This window comes from Liolophura sinensis, chromosome 6 (genome assembly GCF_032854445.1).
Source record: "Liolophura sinensis isolate JHLJ2023 chromosome 6, CUHK_Ljap_v2, whole genome shotgun sequence".
Classification (NCBI taxonomy): domain Eukaryota; kingdom Metazoa; phylum Mollusca; class Polyplacophora; order Chitonida; family Chitonidae; genus Liolophura; species Liolophura sinensis.
Genome location: NC_088300.1, coordinates 39,859,466 through 39,877,719, shown reverse-complemented (window position 1 = coordinate 39,877,719; position 18,254 = coordinate 39,859,466). Strand labels below are relative to the sequence as shown.

Genomic DNA, 18,254 nt, shown 5'->3' with positions numbered 1-18,254 from the left:
TGCAGACTGACGTCAGGCTAGGCCAGGCAAAGCCACATGTCTACCAGATTACTCCGTGACTGAACAACACAATGAAAGCCAATCAATTCCCATGGTATGAGTAATTAGTTCCCAAACACAGCAAGGACAGCACCGAGCAGTCAAACCGCTACATAGGCAGGACGTTCTCAGCGAGGTGGCTGCTGCAGGTCTTCTGAGCGTGTACTTCTGATGCTGGCCAATGATGATGATGATGATGGTGGTGATGCGCACAGGTACCTCAGCTTGTACATGAAGTGTGTAATCGTCCACATCAGCGTATTAACAATGTGCAAATCACCTCATATTATCACGAGATAATATCCTAACTCACTCCTCCACAGCTGGTATTACCTGCTGCAGCTCCATGGAGCAGTCCAACGTCAATGTCCCCCTTTCTTGCCACCTGCACCCTGCTGTGATCAACAGATAATTATACACGCAGATCCCAAATCAATGTTGGGATGAACAGTCTTGTCCGGACAGCCCAGAATTCTCTGTTTATTGACCACCAAGTACCTAGCGTGCTACGTAAATGATCTGGACAGCATTATCATTTACAATTGTCACTTTACCATGGTGTAAAAAAAATTTTGTAATTCACTTAAGGCAAATGGAAGCGATGCACATGTATGAGATTTCAGAAAAAATATTTATTTGAACTACTGACCACCACAGTCCCCGTGTTATCACAGACACCTTGCCACACCACTGTTAACATGAGGATATGTTGTTGTTTTGCTTTTGTGACAGAGATTCAATTCCATATTGAGGATTACATCACATGCAGCATTTTGTCACAAGTACCAATTTCTGATTTATTAAAGCCATAGCCAAAACAGCCAGAGCTAGACTCAAGCCAAGTATAATCTCATTGGTCATTTACAGCCAACTGAATTTGTAGCCAAAATAACATGCTTTAGCCACATATGCAAATGGAAAGTCCAAAATTTTAGCAATGAATACCTTTGATTAGTCCTTTTCTATACATGTACATCTTGTAACATGTCAGGTAGTCCCTTACAGACATGAGGTGTACACCTCAGTGTGAGGTATAGATGAGGTGTACATAGAGTGTACGCCTCAAATACACCTTAGTGTGAGGTATAGATGAGGTGTACACCCAATCTATATTACCTAAGGTGTACTGTACTTCAAGTTGTCCCCAGCCATATGCTTATACCTCAGTTGTACTTGTTAAATAACTAAAACCCCCACACCCTGCCAAATAAAAAAGAAAAAAAAACATCAGATTATTGGGAATAAATTCCTTCAAGATCTGATGGAGTTACAAACTTAGATGGTAATACAAACATACCAATGTACAAATACAAATATACCAATATATTAATACAAATATACCAATGTACAAATACAAATATACCAATGTATTAATACAAGTATACCAATGTATTAATACAAATGTACCAATTTACAAATACAAATATACCAATGTACTAATACAAATATACCAATATACAAATACAAATATACCAATGTATTAATACAAATATGCCAATGTACAAATACAAATATACCAATGTATTAATACAAATATACCAATGTATTAATACAAATATACCAATGTACTAATACAAATATATCAAGCTGTATAGTCAATATGTGAAGACACTCTGCAGAATCAAAGCGCAGACAAATGGATTGAGTCTTCATGACACTACCCATGTGACATGCAGCACACAATGTGATATAGGCTAACATACAATCAACCAGCCTGAGCGACTGGCCAGGTATTCCAGGTCAAACTGGACAACGCCATGATACCAGAAATAATTAGGAACTGATGATACCTCACACATGCATTTAGGTGGTCACCTGTCAGGCCTACGGTGCAAGTAATACGTCAACCATATGCAATATTGATTACATTCACTGCACATCATACATTGCAAGGTACTCCATAAATACATATACCATAATGGCATCCCTAGAGAAAAGGGCACTTGTACATGCAATTAAAATGACTTTGATTGTGAGCAATTACATGGCAGGACACATAAATTATATCAAACTCTTACCTTATAGTCCAGTGAAAACATGCTAGAATATCTACAGACATGCAAATATGTCCCTTCAACCTTTGCTCAACATGCATTGCTAGATACACTGTGACTATAGATTTTCAAAAGACACAGGGCCATGCACGGAGAAACAGATTTGTTTAGCCATTGAATTTTCCACTTGAATGAACTAAGATGAAATCAGAATCACCTAAGCTTGGCCAATCAGTTGTCTGTTGAGAATCCCTTATTAATTATAACCCACTTGGTGGCTTGAAACTGAAAAGCATGCTTTTAAAATTAAAATTAAAAATTGGAACCAAAAGCCAAGTTATGAAATGGACAAGCATGAGTAATTATGAAAACAATGCCAATAATGAGATCCGGTGGAGTATCTTACATCACTAGACAAGTTACTTTCACTTTATCACAACTGATTATGTCCATTTACAGCATACATGTTCACACACATACCAAAAAGTATAATACACTTTTGTCATTTTACACCCACTCGTAAGAAATTCAGAACAATATGCATAGAACATGCATTCACAGCACACAAGCTCTTTTACAGGTACACATGCCTCTGTGTACATTTAATTTAAACAACATTTAATGGGCACAGAAAATTCCATTCCCAGGGTGAACTCACCTTAATGTCTACGTTGGGCAATTCAAGTTAGGTAAGTGTTTCGAGCATAGAATGTAATTACTGACCACTAAGGCCTAAGCTGCATCAATGCTAATTTCTGGTGGCTATACATAAGACAAAAACCACATTCACAGCTCTTTGAAAGTAGCCTGCCTATCTTATGACAACTCCATGCATGGCACATATACATATACATGTATAACCTGTATCCTCTGGAAACACACCAGGCCTTCCACTGATGTGATACCTAACACTTACAATTTGTAAGAAACCATAACATGTTTGGAAAACCTTCACATGTGACCTCTGTATTTCCCTCAGGCCTGTATACTGTTACTGCCAGCCACTGGCGGGTGCTTGGCTTCTGAGGAAACCCAATCCCTCGCAATATTGAACACTGACAGATTACTGCGCAGTAATATCCCTAATAATGGAAATGCATATATGCATGAAACCTCATGAAATTATGAGAATGGACTCAAAAGCCATGCTGTTTGGGCATTACCATTTTATGCAGTACAGGCTAAAATATTTATGGATTAAATTTGCCAGGTTCCAAACAGGTGTTGTACATGTACGGGCTTGCCTCATCACTCATGTTCAAAGATAACATTAGCTGACCAAGAGAAACCAGGCTACACCAGAGAAAATTGCATTGCTACTGGCCATATGATAATGTTTCTTATATACCAGGGGAACTTTCTCAAGAGTGCACTGACACCATTCGAAATTCTAGTAGTATGAGATATTAGGAAATATAGAACTGGTGTACACATGTATACACACCCCCGAATTGCAGAAGACCAATTAAAATAAGTTAACAAAGCGGTATGAAAAGTCCAATAACAGCTTACCACAAAGAGTTTCAAAATCTATGACTTCACATCAGGCCACACCAGTTTCAATTATTGTTTTAGGGGGAAAATAGATCTTTTTTCAATGTCAGAGGAAAGTATAAAAACAAATATATAAAAAAATCTAAGTTGTGGAAAATGTGGACTATCTCAGAAATTTTTCATGTTGAAGACAAAAAGCCATGAAAAACAGGAAAATCATGAAAATGTCAAGATCAGACAAAAAATAAAAAAGACCAATTTCAGTTTCATTCTTATTCCATTTTTGGAGTTTTTAGTGTCAATCAGCTTGACCGTACAATGCCAAAAATGCCAAAGGTGTCCTATTATTTTAATTTAAAAATCACGTAAATGCCAAAAATAGCATAATTTCCATCAGACAATGATAGGGGGGCCTCCGTGGCTCAGTTGGTTAGCGCACTAGCGCAGCGTAACGACCCAGGAGCCTCTCACCTCACCAATGCGGTCGCTGTGAGTTCAAGTCCAGCTCATGCTGGCTTCCTCTCTGGCTGTAAGTGGGAAGATCTGCCAGCAACCTGCGGATGGTCGTGGGTTTTCCAACGGGCTCTGCCCACCATAATGCTGGCCGCCGTTATTGAGTTTTGAGTACGGCATAAAACACCAATCAAATAAATAAATAAATAAATCAGACAATGACAGATATAACTTTTATTATTATTTTAAATTATCCAGTTCATGGTGTTTTATATACCCTCCACGTTCAGAGTTATTTCCTGCACTTATTAAATATTTTCCTTTCATTCTGCATAGTTTTCATACCTTTTCTACAAAAGCAAAAAGCAAATTTTTACTTATACATGTACTTTACAGAAGTCCTTTATGCTATACTTTATGGTAAAACTCAATTGAAAAAAATAAAAATCTAATCACAACAGTTGGTAATTAATACATGTACCAAGCTTTTTTTATGTACACGTAACTTTAGTTTGCCAAAACCACAAGTTTCCACAAATACGGAAGAACTAGACGGACAATTGGGGATTAATACATTTCGTGATTTTACTTTGCTATGCTCATTTTCAGCACATACCTTAAACAAACGGAGGTCATTTCAAGGCCATAACCGTGTTCCACTTAAGATAAGGCAGTCATTTTGTCTGAAAACGGAAACACAGATCGAGTTCTAAGAACCTCTTTAAAAATTGCTTTAATTTCAAAGGCACGTATATAACTCTAGCTGAGGCCTATTGGAACCCTGGGGCCCCTTTCACAAAACTTCGTACATCATTTTTCTTGTAAGTTATTTTGTGAAAGACGTCTGGGCTATATTGCCATCAGGTGACGTTATTTACGAGAAAAGTTATGAAAAAGTGATTTATGAAGTTTTATGACAGAGGCCCCTGGTATATGTACACATGTCATAGGTATACTTGGGTAATAAGTATTTGGGGGGAACAGCTCCAATATATCAATTAACTTACAATGCATAATGCAAAAACAGCAAGTTGGATACAAGTACAGAGTACTGCGTAAAACACCAATCACATAAATAAATAAATAAATTTAGCCTTTCTATGACGTCATGACTGAAAAAGTACATACTGTTGTTCTGAGAAAATACTAGGCAGTGATATCCAAAATGTCAACGAAAGCAACATCCCCGTTTATGAATTAACCAGGCCATTCCATTTACGACATCTGACGAGTGTTTCACATATGCAAATGAGGCATCTACATATAGCCAGAGATTTGTAGTTTTTGGTCGTCTTCTTTATGTAAAGTTGTTACAGAATATATAATACCCAGCACAGGCTTGGTCAGCAACTTGATGAAGACGTAACAGAAATAAACACATATTATCATTGTAAAAAATGCCTTTCAGGATGGTATGGTGGAACAAAAGAGCAATTCCCCCCATCGAGGGTCCGGAGATTGCCGTCGCAACAACCAAAGTGACGAGAAAAAAAGAAAGAATACATCAACCAGCACGTGGGCCGGTGATTACATGAAACAAGCCAAGGGAGATCCAGGAAGGTCCTCCACTTGGAGAAGCGTTCTAAGCTGAACACAACACAGCCACGGAAATCAATGTCTCTAGTCACAATATCAGCCAACAATTGATCTGGGCGTTATTTTGAACAACACAATAGCCAACCGTATGAATGTCCTTAGCACATAGTTTCTCTCACCTACTCTATAAAAGTTCTTGGTGTATTTGTGTCTAAATGAGCTTAGCAGGTGAACAACCAGGCATTAATTTCACTCACACCTGAAATATTTACTAGCCAGCTCTCACATTCAGGCAAGTACAGACAAAAATAGACTTGTATGTGTACAGCCCACATGTACATATATTGCAACAGCTGAGTTCATCACAAGGAGTTTCTCCTTGCAGCTTGAAGACTGCTGTCACACATGTTTATATGCTTTAGGTACCTCTTCCTTCTTGGTAAAGCTTCTCATGCAAAAATGTAAATCTTATCAAGCGAGGTACACACAGCTCCAAAAGGAGCACCTCTGAAGCATCTGTACCTATGAAGTACCCGTTTCAACTGCGCTTCGGTAGAAGTGCCTTTGAAACCCCCAAACCTGTCCACACTCGAGGCCCCTCTGAAGCGAACAAGAAGCCCCTGTGGAGCTCCCTGGAAGGCTCTGTGGGGCACACATGAAGCCTCTATGGAGCGCACGACTCACCTCTGGAGTAGCAGGTAGCTTTTGAATTTCCATTTCTTTCATTACCACTTTTGTCATCAAACTCTCTAACCTTTTTGTTCCGATTTCTTTACAATATGGTGGTAGTCACCATCATGAAAGGTGCCTGACAAGTTCCAAGCCCATGTAAAGATTGCTTGTTTGCAAAAACATTGCCCCTTAATGCTCTTCTATCACTTTCATGTCCACACTGCTGTGTCCAGGTAGTGGGCACCAACATTTTAAAGAGACTTTGGTTTTCTTCATTGTCATCAGGTTTATTCACATTTCATGGACAAGTGGTACAGTGAAATGTTTTATATATATATATATATATATATATATATATATATATATATATATATATAGATGTGCATGGTATATATATATATATATATATATATATATATATATATATATATATATATATATGTGCTGTTTTAGTGTAATTGTTTGAATGATTTTGTCAAGGAAATAGTAATTAATTGAATTTTAAATCTATTCTATGGATCAATTTAAGGCTACACTTTTTGCAATAGTTTGTAGAGCACCTCTGAAGCCAATCCTACTAAGCTGCTCAGCAGCAAAAGTTTGTGTACCTCTGAAGACCACCCCCCCCCCACCCCCCACCCCCAACACCCACCTCCCACCCACCCCAGCAGCTGAATAATTGTGGTCTTGTAGGCTGTTTAACACACTTTCTTTTAACCTGTCCCCTCGCATTTTGAACTCTGTTTATGGTATTGTTACATTTTTCTTTTCTTATCCAATTATGCTTAGGCCCTGTGTTGGAGATTATTGTCTCTGAAGGGTAAACCAGCAATGCAAATAAAATGACTATTGCCAGTGTACCTGGCTTTTGGGTTAATCCCTCGACAGAGAACTGATTAGCCTAAGTGTAAAGATTAATGAGTTGACACAGCTTACTCCAAGTGGACACGGGTCTATTCATTAAGCTTTTATCACAATACTGTTTTGTTTCTTCTGTCCACTGTACTTTTCCCACTGTTTTCTTCACTGTACAGTTTCACTGAATGGTTCTATATACCATACACATGCGTATCTTCCTTTCATATGATGACCCCCAGTATTATTATGGGAAGTTCCACTTTGATTATCAACATAATATCTTCACCATATGAAGACAACTACCTGCATTTTGTGAATATATAAAAATAGAAAATGACTGTTTTGACCGCCTGATAGGCTACTGAGGCCCTAAAATCTTCACCCCATGAAGACAAACACCTGAAGTTTGTGGACATAAAAAAATTGCTTATTTTGACTTCCCTGGGCTATTCATCACAAGACACCTCACTTAGAAGATCATATTTATATTTCCCAGTGATCATATATACATGTAGATATATAGGGAGGGGAAAATGTCCAGAGGGGAAAATGTTGGGGGTGGGGGTGGGAGATATCTGGGAAGAGGGGGGTCTGTACCCCTTAAATAGGATGGGTGGAAACCTGACAGAGCCTGGAGATAAACCACCCTCCTTGACAAGCTTCACTGACACAGAATAACTCAAAATGCCGTCTTGTCATCACATTTAACCTACGATAACATCATTCGGACCTCTCAATAATAATAATAATAATAATAGAATTGCAAAGAATTTAAAGTTTTTCCATAATGGTGGTCACATGCAAGATATGTACATGTACTTTCCACCTCATGTTTACAGTTGTTCATGGAGGTGACAGCTTTCTTGGCATACCTACACAGTTGTGATTACAACCACTGTAAATCATTGATTTCTGGAAAAGGTCAAGACAGCTATATATTCTTGCGGTCTAATCTTTCACAGACACATAGAGGTTCCATCACAATCAATACAGAATGTCGTTATCATCTATTTAACCTAGAATTTTACCATCATTAACCTAACTGGGCAAGTCCACCACAGGTGAGCACTGTTTTTCTGATTAGAAAGTCTTTAATAAGGATGAGCAATTCAGGTCCACCGTTCTCAAACCGTATGTTCCAGCCACACTGAACGGCACATTTTCCGGGCCTGTGTGTGGGCTGACTTTGCCTAGTCGAACATCACCATACTATTTCCGATGCTAATTAAGTCAGCCAGCAAAGGCAAGTATCACACATACGTCCAATACTTATAAAAGATTAACAGCGTTCACACGCAAGAGACTACTAGAGGTGATGGTAAGACAGAAATCATCTGTCTGTGCTCCAAAATGTACATCCACCTGCACTCTTCCTACTTTTTCTTATAATTTTTTAATTCTTATAGTTTTAATATTCCCAGATATCCTATCTACTTTGAGTATTATATTTAAACAGAGTGAAAAGAAATATTCACTAACATTTATCTGAAGTCTGAACAGTGACAGTTTATTTAAAAAAGGTTGGTTACAAATATTTCAACATGTTTTTGACCATCCATTTTCACACATATGACAACACATATGACAACGACCATCTCCTATGACATTAATATCTGCAATGCACTACAGTAAATAATGAATTACTATTAAAACTTGGTTCAGTATCACAGAAGATTGCGAATATTAACCTCACCCGAAATTAAAGTTGGGGCTCAAACTAAGCCCTCCCCAAAATCCAAATACTTTTTTTTCCGTACACCAAATGACATCGCATGAGCAGTTTAGAAATGCTTAAAATGCTTAATAAATTGAAGAAAATGTGCAGATTGTCCCGAGTTTATCACAATTTTTTTTAAGACCCCGGGTTCTCGTCTGATGGGCTGGGATACTACTTCCACAGCCTTGACTACATGCCATACATGTTACATGAGAACATGTTTGACAGATGGCCACAAAATAAGGCATCACCGATTTTTGGTACACAAAGATTAACTTAACCAATAATTAGATGACTAATGAAATTTTCATAAACAGAATCTTCTTCTATCACATCTGTCTAGAACGCACATATGATCATTCAACATAATCCTATCACACGGACGGAACATGGACAAGTTGCCATTTTATATGATCCAGGAACGCTCCAAGTTAAACTCTGATTATAGTAACGTTCTGAAGAGGAGATCAAGCAGATAACCGCTTCCATATGGCACTTAGCACGAGATTTAGGCAGCCAATTAAGGGGAGAGACTGGCGCTGGAACCGGAAGTCGAGTACCACAGGTGTTTGCACACTAATGACCTTCTGCCATTCAAAATAAATACAGTGTCTGGGGTGGTGAATGGCTAATGACCACTGAGTGACCAGCAAAGGTAACGACTTGAGCCAGGAGCCACTGAGGAAGATGGACACATACTCTTGGGCTATGAGTCCTGTAATAAGCCACACATGAACTATAGGCCAAAATTATATGCATTTTACCTGGCATGATCTTCGCAGCCCTCACAAGTGGCGCATTCAGCAAAAGTGTCGGTCAGTCTAACGAAAGCCTGCTGTCCCCTGACCAATGAGGTGAATAGCTTGTTTCCATTTTTCACTTGTTTTATCTCTGATTTTAAATCATGAGGTGTGTCAGTTACATGGCAAAGATCGAGCAGTTTTTTGCCAGCAGTTCGGTCCAAGCCCCATTTTCTGCTTGGTGCATGTGACATACTGCACAACTTCTCCTCTGAATAATGTCCGCGAAAGGCTGGATTATTTGATTGCTGTTTTACGCCGTACTCGAGAATATTTCATTTATAAGACTGTGGGCAGCATTATGGTGGGAGGAAACCGGGCAAAGCCCAGGGGAAACCCACAACCATCTGCAGGCTGCTGACGGATCTTCCCACATACAGCCAGAGCGGAAGCCAGTTGGACAGCTCACAGTAATTGCACTGGTGAGAGGCTCCTGGGTCATTGCACAGTGCTGGCGAACTAACCCCTCCTACCACGAGGTCGAACTGTGTTCTGAAGTTACAGGTGTACTTCAATCTGCTCTGATGTAATAGTATAATCTCCGTTTTGGTGTCAGAGGTTGTATTTTGTTCTGACGCCAATTGAATTTTGCATGACTTCTGTACTAATGCCAAATGATGACGTCTATTCTGATGCTATATGCTGACAACTGTTCAGATGCCAATTGCTGACTTCAGTTATGATGTCAGAGGTTGTATTTTGTTCTGATGCCAAATTCTGCATGACTTCTGTTCTAATGCCAAATGATGACGTCTGTTCTGATGCTATATGCTGACAACTGTTCAGATGCCAATTGCTGACTTCAGTTATGTCAGAGGTTGTACTTTGTTCTGATGCCAAATTCTGCATGACATGTTCTAATGCCAACTGCTGACTTCTGTTCTGATGTCAAAGGTTAAACTTCTGTCATGAAGTCACAGGCAGCCTTCCATTTGTTCTGAAGCCAAATGATGACTTTCATTCTGATACCTAAGGATTATTCTCTTCTGACTTAAAGGATGCATGAATTCCGTTTTGATGCCATGGGCTAAATCTTGTTCTAATGTCACTGGTGAACTTGCTTCTCTTCTGATGCCACAGGGCATTCTGTTGAATGTCAAAGGTTGACTTCATTATGCTCTTACTGACATCCGTTCTGATGTCAATTAGGCTGAGTTTTGCTCTGATGTCAATGAAAGACTGACATCAGTTTCCATATCAAAGGTGGACTTCTTCTTTGATGTCAAAGGCTGATTTTGCTGTCTGATGAATTAAATGTGTTCTGATGCCAAAAGCTGCCCTCTGTTCTCATGTAAATGACTGAACTTTGTGTATGTGATAATTCTCTGATGTCAAATGTTTTTTGGGTTGTGAGAATCAAAATTTGTTGTCCTATATGTCAAAGGCATTTTTCTGTGGTGACGCCAGTGACAATGGGAAATGGGAAATCTTGAGGCATATTGAAGCCATTTTCACTTTAAAAATTTAAAAACAAACAATCCCTTGAAGATCTGCGTATTTAAGAAATAATGTTACTGCTATGGACATCTAGCAGCAATTTTCAGTATAAAGTTCAAACATAATAACCTCATCCAACTTTGATTATAAAACTGCCACTTGTACCCATAGCAGGAATGTTATTTCTATTCTAAAACCTTCTCCAAAATGCGAATGCAGGTAAGAAGTAATTAAATAAAAAAAAGAAAAGAATATGAGTCAAGACAACATTTTCACAGCAATTCCTAGTAGCGTTGTGGGGTCCCTGCATTATAGTTATTCTAAATTGCACACAATATGGAATATACACACCAGGCAAAACCTATACTAGTCTATACAGTCACTGATTTCAGTCCAAAAGAGAAAATCAAATTGATCATAAATGTGATTGTTGGATAAAATCTGTGAAGTGTTTTGAATGGTGAAACATTTGTAAGTACTGTTCTGCTTGTAATCATCGACAATGACACGTACATTTCTCACTGTGAAATAAACACTGCTGCCAGATGTTTTTTACATATCCTTTGCCTCACACTGATTAGAGCATATGTTTGAACTTTCTGTGATGTATAAATTCCCTTTACTGGGAATGAAATACAAAGTTGCAAATCATCTGCCATACCCTGATTGCATATGGTTAACCTTTCTATGACATCATGACCTCACACTAGTTTTCTCTGAGGATGGAATGAAATTACCAATCTCATGATAAGTTGTTCTGTTAACCTGGCATTTATATATCTGTCCATTTATTTTTGTCAATGAAAACAACATCCCGTTTTATAGCAGACTAGTCCCTACTATTTGCGTCAGCGGAAGAGCTTTTTACACGCATACTAAAAGAAGTCTAACATGAGATTTATAGTTCTTGGTTGGTTTCTTTTTATGTAAAATCAAAACTGTCAAGGGTTACAGGATTTGGAATTACCACCAGACAAGAAAAGTCCATGATGCAAAATGAAGATGAAGGAGAAACCTGATCTTAATTGCCTTAGATTGCAGTAGACTTACAGTGACCCTGGTGTTCCTACTGAACCATGCTTTTTGCATGCGGAGTTATAATGAAAGTCACAGATATAACCATTCACAATGATTACTTTACTGTCCACCTGCAGTTTTAGAAATCACTCTCTGCTGGATACAGAGAAATATACGACTGCCTGACAAAAAAACAACTCACCATGCATGGAACTGCTTCATTTGTGAACACCAAATTAGCCATTTAGTATGGGAACGCTGACCTATACTGAACACGAAAAGAAATCTCACGTTGAAATGAATTATGTTAAAAATCGGTAGTACAAGGTAGCTAATATAGGGGAATACCCTAATGACCAGGTCTAACCTGACACAGCCGACCTTTGCAACTAAGGTGAATCATGTAGCACGCTCTGAAACGGGACCCTGAATTTTCATGTGGCTAAGCTCCAAAACCTTTGCAGAATTTGCTGGTGATCAGCAAAAAAATGCTAACAATCCTTGAGAGATAAACAATTCTCACGCCATGGCTTAAAAATATTGAACGTGAATGTACAGTTGGCACGCTCCAGGCTGGCAAGTCTACTGTGACTGTAGCACGTGTCATGAGATTCAGTATGCAGACAATTCACAGCCTGAGGATGTGCGTCAAACGGGTATGACACCTGATGGCCCTAGGTCAGGACGGCCAAGTGTGACAACATCCTTATGTTGGCCGATTCTGACACTGTAATGATACTGTAATGAACATCTACCCTGGGCACAATTTTTCCTGCATTGGAACTAGAGACAATGGAATTGTGTTTAGGTGGTATTGCTGTTCTTAATAGGTAGATACACACTCGTGTTTATATGCACAATTTGTGGGGGTGGTGGTAGGGGTTGGGGGAGGGAGGGGTTGGAGGAGGGGTTAGGGGTGATAGGTGCATGGTGATACATCTTCCAATGTCTTTTTACTTCTTTTTTTCAATAAAACTCACAAATGTAGCCAAAATGCTACACTAATGTATAACCAGAGAATTCAACCAACATATCTTTACAAACATACTCAACAGTGCAAATCTTAATGGATCATTTTAACAAACATTCTCTTGCCACTGAGGTATCATGCCGAAAACACCACACATGACAACCCCACCCAATCATGTTATACTAAAACAGGGCCAACCAGTCATGTTTCTTTGCTCTAACCTCTCAGCAGTGAGCACCAAGCCAGGCAGCAACAAGTACCATTTATGAAGTCTTTAGTATCTATGTGTTGAAACAGACAATCAATAAATACATTTGTCAATAATGATTAATTTTTCTAGACATGATTAAGTGAATAATCAGTAATCTGCCGACTTTGAGGCAGATGGAGACGCTCTAACCATTAGGCCACCAAAGTAGTCAAGAATTGTAATAATAGATCTAAATCATCTATCAATTAAATTGACATACCCTAAATGATCTAAAATTTTGCCCACAAAAAAGTGCATGTTTAGAAGCAAATAAATGTCTCAAAATATTATTTTCAGTGCTGAAACTTACAATTTTCCAGTAGAATAACATACTACATTTCAAGGAAACCTCAAAACACCTGTCTAAAATCAACTGAACTCTCAGAACCAATGAAAAATGGGCAAGTTAGTCATGGACGAAATTGACAGTGATTTAGGACAACTGGATTAATAAACCGGCTAAATGATTCAATAACTGGGAGAATCCCAGCCAGATCTTGTCAAACACAACATTTATATCTCTTATCTGCAGAAAATAGATCAACAGACACCATGTATCATTTTACAGCATTAAAGTATAAACGTCATTCAGAAGAGCTGAATTAAAGGCTCTGATTCTCAGTCCTTTGAGGAAACTGCACGTCATCAACACACTCATCTCGGTAGTGCTTACAGCTGCCGATACAATCCCATAAATAAGAGATGATAGACTAGACAGCTTATCTAAATTTGAGTGTAAGACCTAATTTATCTGTATTGTTATCTGAATTGCTGATACAGATATATCAATAGCAGGACACCCACGATTTTTACCCAAATGATTTTAAGGATTCCATGACTGTTAATATATATTTAAGCACACACAAGTACATACAGAAGAATTAATTCCACCAGCTTAAGATGGATAACTGACATGAGGATAAAGCAGGTTTTTATCGGTCTGTGAATACCTTTGCCTTGGAACCATGTGGTTATTAAATTTCAGAGTCCCTCACCTGGATTGGGACATCAAGCATATCTTACCCATTAAAGGACTTCTCAAAGAATACATTCAACTGGAATACATCATCGTTTCTTTCCACTTAGGGAAAGGATGCCATTCAGCTCAACTACAGTCTGGTTCCAATACGTTGGCAATGGATATATGATGGGCATGGGGACATAATGACAGTTACCTGGTGATTTCCATCTCTCCATTTGCCTAGTGGATAATTTACTGAAATGTCAACCAGTGACATAAAACTATATATGGCATTTCCAGTGAGGTATGCTGACGCCATGAATTGCGTCAAAGGAAGCAGAGATGAATGGGACAGCTATATAAAACTTGCGCAAACAGCCATTCTATAGTGCAGAATTAACCGGCAATGCAATTTGAGATTGCATGCCCAGCAGGTTCTTCAGTTTTGATCCTCGTGAAATATCTTTTACAACTTGGTGTTAATATCGATATCTATTGTTAGGACGGTTTATCATAAATTGTACAGTAAAAAAACACGCCCTTCTTGCAGTTTGTAAAAAGACACAGGTTTCCACAAGGTTAATAACCTCAAATATGTTGCAGTCATTAAACACCTGTAATAAAGTTCGGCCATTTATTTCACTAAATTTTTAGGTTCAACGAATGGCTCCTCTCTGGTCAAGCGTGAGAAGGTCTGCCAGGGATCTGTGGATGGTCGTGGGTTTGCCCAGTCTCTGTTTGAATGGTTTCCTCCCACTATAATGCCAGCCACGATCAAAGAAGTGAAGTATTCACAGCGTAAAGCATGAAAAGAGTGGGCTGCCTCTATCTATGATAACGACACCCAAAGACTCCAGAAATCACAAACATTCTGAAGGTTATCAAAGAATAAAATGGATCAATTTCTGGAAATGTAAGCATGTTATATCTTCAGCCACATCTTCAAAATAAGAATTCCACAAATGCTGACACATTGTACCTGGAAAACTTGCTGATAAAATCAACTAAGTGAACAATTCATTTAAAATTATGGTGTTCCCTGTGAGTTTTAATAAAACAAGGCTTCCATCCATGTACCAAACACATTTAGAAAAAGTAAAATACACATTACAGTTTCTATTTATTTATTTATTTATTTGATTGGTGTTATACGCCGTACTCAAGAATATTTCACTTATATGACGGCGGCCAGCATTATGGTGGGAGGAAACCGGGAAGAGCCCGGGGGAAACCCACGACCATCCGCAGGTTGCTGGCAGACCTTCCCACATACATTACAGTTTCTAAAAGTTTGCGAATAGGCTATTTCTTGATCCAATGGGCCAAACCACTTGTGAGCTGAGTGTGGAAGGTAACTCTGTATGAGCAAAACTGTGCAATGAATAACTACTCTTATTCAAAACCATACCGGACCCCCCTGCAGAAAAAACCCTTTTTTCCAAACCAAAGTCCATGTTAGCTCAAGACGTACAGTCCTTTCACTAACAGAAATACTTCTTGTCGATGTTTTTGCTCAATCTGAAGATCTGGAGTCAGTGACAAGACACGGGAAACGAGCTGACAGACACGACACAAGCCGTATTGCGGCTGGAGAGTCATGATGGTGACCTGTCAAACACCCACCAGCAGGACATTGACATCCTTTAATTGATGGCTGTCTCAGCTCATTACAATGACATCACATTAAAGACAACACAAAGCTACAGAACAAACTAATACATTGCAGATGTTGGGTTACAATCCATTTTTGATGCAACAATGGCTTCAATTGGCTTCTTATTCAAGATGAGAATGGCAGCGGTAATATGTTGTCCTGAGCAAAAAGTCAAGTGAAAAGGTTATTTTGTTCAAGTTTTTGTTCATCAAATACAGAAGACGATCAGAAATATACTATACTTGTTACTCTTCTTCTTAAAAATTATATTCACCTGGATATTTTTATTTACTTTTTCATGATACTAATTTTCTTTTGCTGATCTCTTTAATAAATAATATCGAAATTTTATCAATTAATCACAGGAATATTAACCTGCAACTTAATTTACATAGAATTTGTACATAGATATATATGTTATATATAAAATATATATACAGGACATATCTACACCGTGTTAATTACATGTTTTGGTGAAATAAATGAAATAAAAGGGCATGCAATACAGGACACAATAACACTAAATAAAGTTTCCTTAAACTTTCAGCAGGCTTATTTTGTCAAGGCTTATAGTTTATGATAAATGGCTTCCTCTGATTAGCCAGTATGCCTCTGCTAAAGTTTGGAGGAGTATACTACTGTACTGTCACAAAAATATATTTATCTGAAACACAGGTCAGCTCCAGAAATACAAAGGGTTAAATCTTTATTTACTGGAAATGAAGTCGATTGGATACAGGGTTATTGAGAGAATCATGCAGGGCTAGGATAAAACATGTATGTACATGCAGATTCCTTCCTTTGTATCCTAGATCGAATGAACCTACCTATACAAGAACACTGCACATACAGAATATGTAGGCCTACATGTATATGAATATGCACATTTCTTTAAATGTCATTCCCAGAGAAAATGCAGTCTGGGGCAATAAACAAAAGTCAGTGAAGATGGCCTATCTGCCTGGCCCCGCACCAGGACATTTACCCACCAGCACTGTTTAGGACTATGATAATCATGCCTACTTGACCATAAAAGTAACACATTAATTTTTATTCCCTCAATTAAAGAAATTTCCAATATTATCAAAGTAATGTAGCTTGAACAAAAGGCTATGACTGGGGTATAGTTATTCCCACATCTTGAATCACCTCATTGTGTGCTTGCCACTGCTTTATGCAAGTAAAGTCCCTGGATTTGTGTGGTTTCGAATACAACATTGCAATTGAAGCGATCTAGATCTACTGTTGGCTAGAGTGAGGGTTTCTCCACTCTTGCACTGTCATCGCATTTTTCTTCTTAAATTAGTTTTTAATTAAAAACTTTAATTTTCCTCATGTCACGATTATATCTGCATGTATGTGATAGTAAGTGCGCGCTAATTTAAGTCATGAAATTTAGAAAAATATAACAGGTGGCAAGGTAGTAGCAAGCATTCCATATCCTTTCAGATTCACTGTTGATGTTAAATACTTTTAAATATTAGTGTCAGTATTTGCAGAGATGAGTAACAGGGATTTTGGGTCATTTTATTCTACAAATGCACAAATCATCAATACTTCTGAGGTAGGTCCTATTATTTTTTTATCATGGTTTTATTGTAGTTGATAATGGCTTATTTACACTGGCAGCTTACTAGTGCATGTAGGGTTCACTATAAATGATTTGAATATGTTTGTTTATCTGATTGCTGCTTAATACAATTTGGTACTCAAAAATTTTTCGCTGTTATGATAAGTTTTAGCAGTTATCGTGAAAGAGTGCCTGATCCCATGATGCCTTAATTTATTTTATTATCTGATTCGTGTTTTATGCCATACTCAAGAATATTTCCTGCATTATGGTGGAAGGAAACCAGGCAGAATGCTGAGGTTGCTGGCAGACTTTCCCACACACAACTAGAGAAGAAACCAGCATGAACTGAACTCACAGCAAACACATTGGTGAGAGGCTCCTGGGTTATTAGGTGTACCCTACTCTGGCACGCTGTAACCACTTGGCCACATAGATAAAAAAGATTTACACAAGTTCATCAAGTTGAAATATGTAATTATGTTCCACTAAAAACAGAAATAAAAATAAAATGAATTGTATTCTTTTGTTTTATGTAGCTAATTGTTAACAGTTTTTCGACACACTTTGAGATACTTGTATTTTATACATCATGTGTACATCATGCTAGACACCATAAAATACTACCAATTAACCTGCATTAGAATGAGTTCCAGCCCTCGATTCCAGTATTCCGACAAAAGTAGTTGCCCTTTTTGTATATTATTCCAACAAGAGTGTACAATGATTCAGACTGTCACACTACGGCAAACTTCTGACAACAACATATATACTTAAATAACACTGTAAACCACTGGAGCTTGTTCATTTAGTCTAATGTATAGTTTCAAAA

The 18,254-nt window shown here is 38.1% G+C and overlaps 1 protein-coding gene across 2 annotated transcripts in view; it reads right to left on the bottom strand.

The window, feature by feature from the left end:
* LOC135466306 (uncharacterized) overlaps positions 1–18,254 on the bottom strand; it is a 161,699-nt gene that overhangs the window by 137,872 nt on the left and 5,573 nt on the right. For both annotated transcript variants that reach the window (XM_064743726.1, XM_064743725.1), the window contains exon 2: positions 4,597–4,663. The gene's annotated coding sequence lies outside the window, so the exon portion shown is untranslated. The remainder of the gene's footprint in view (positions 1–4,596; positions 4,664–18,254) is intronic.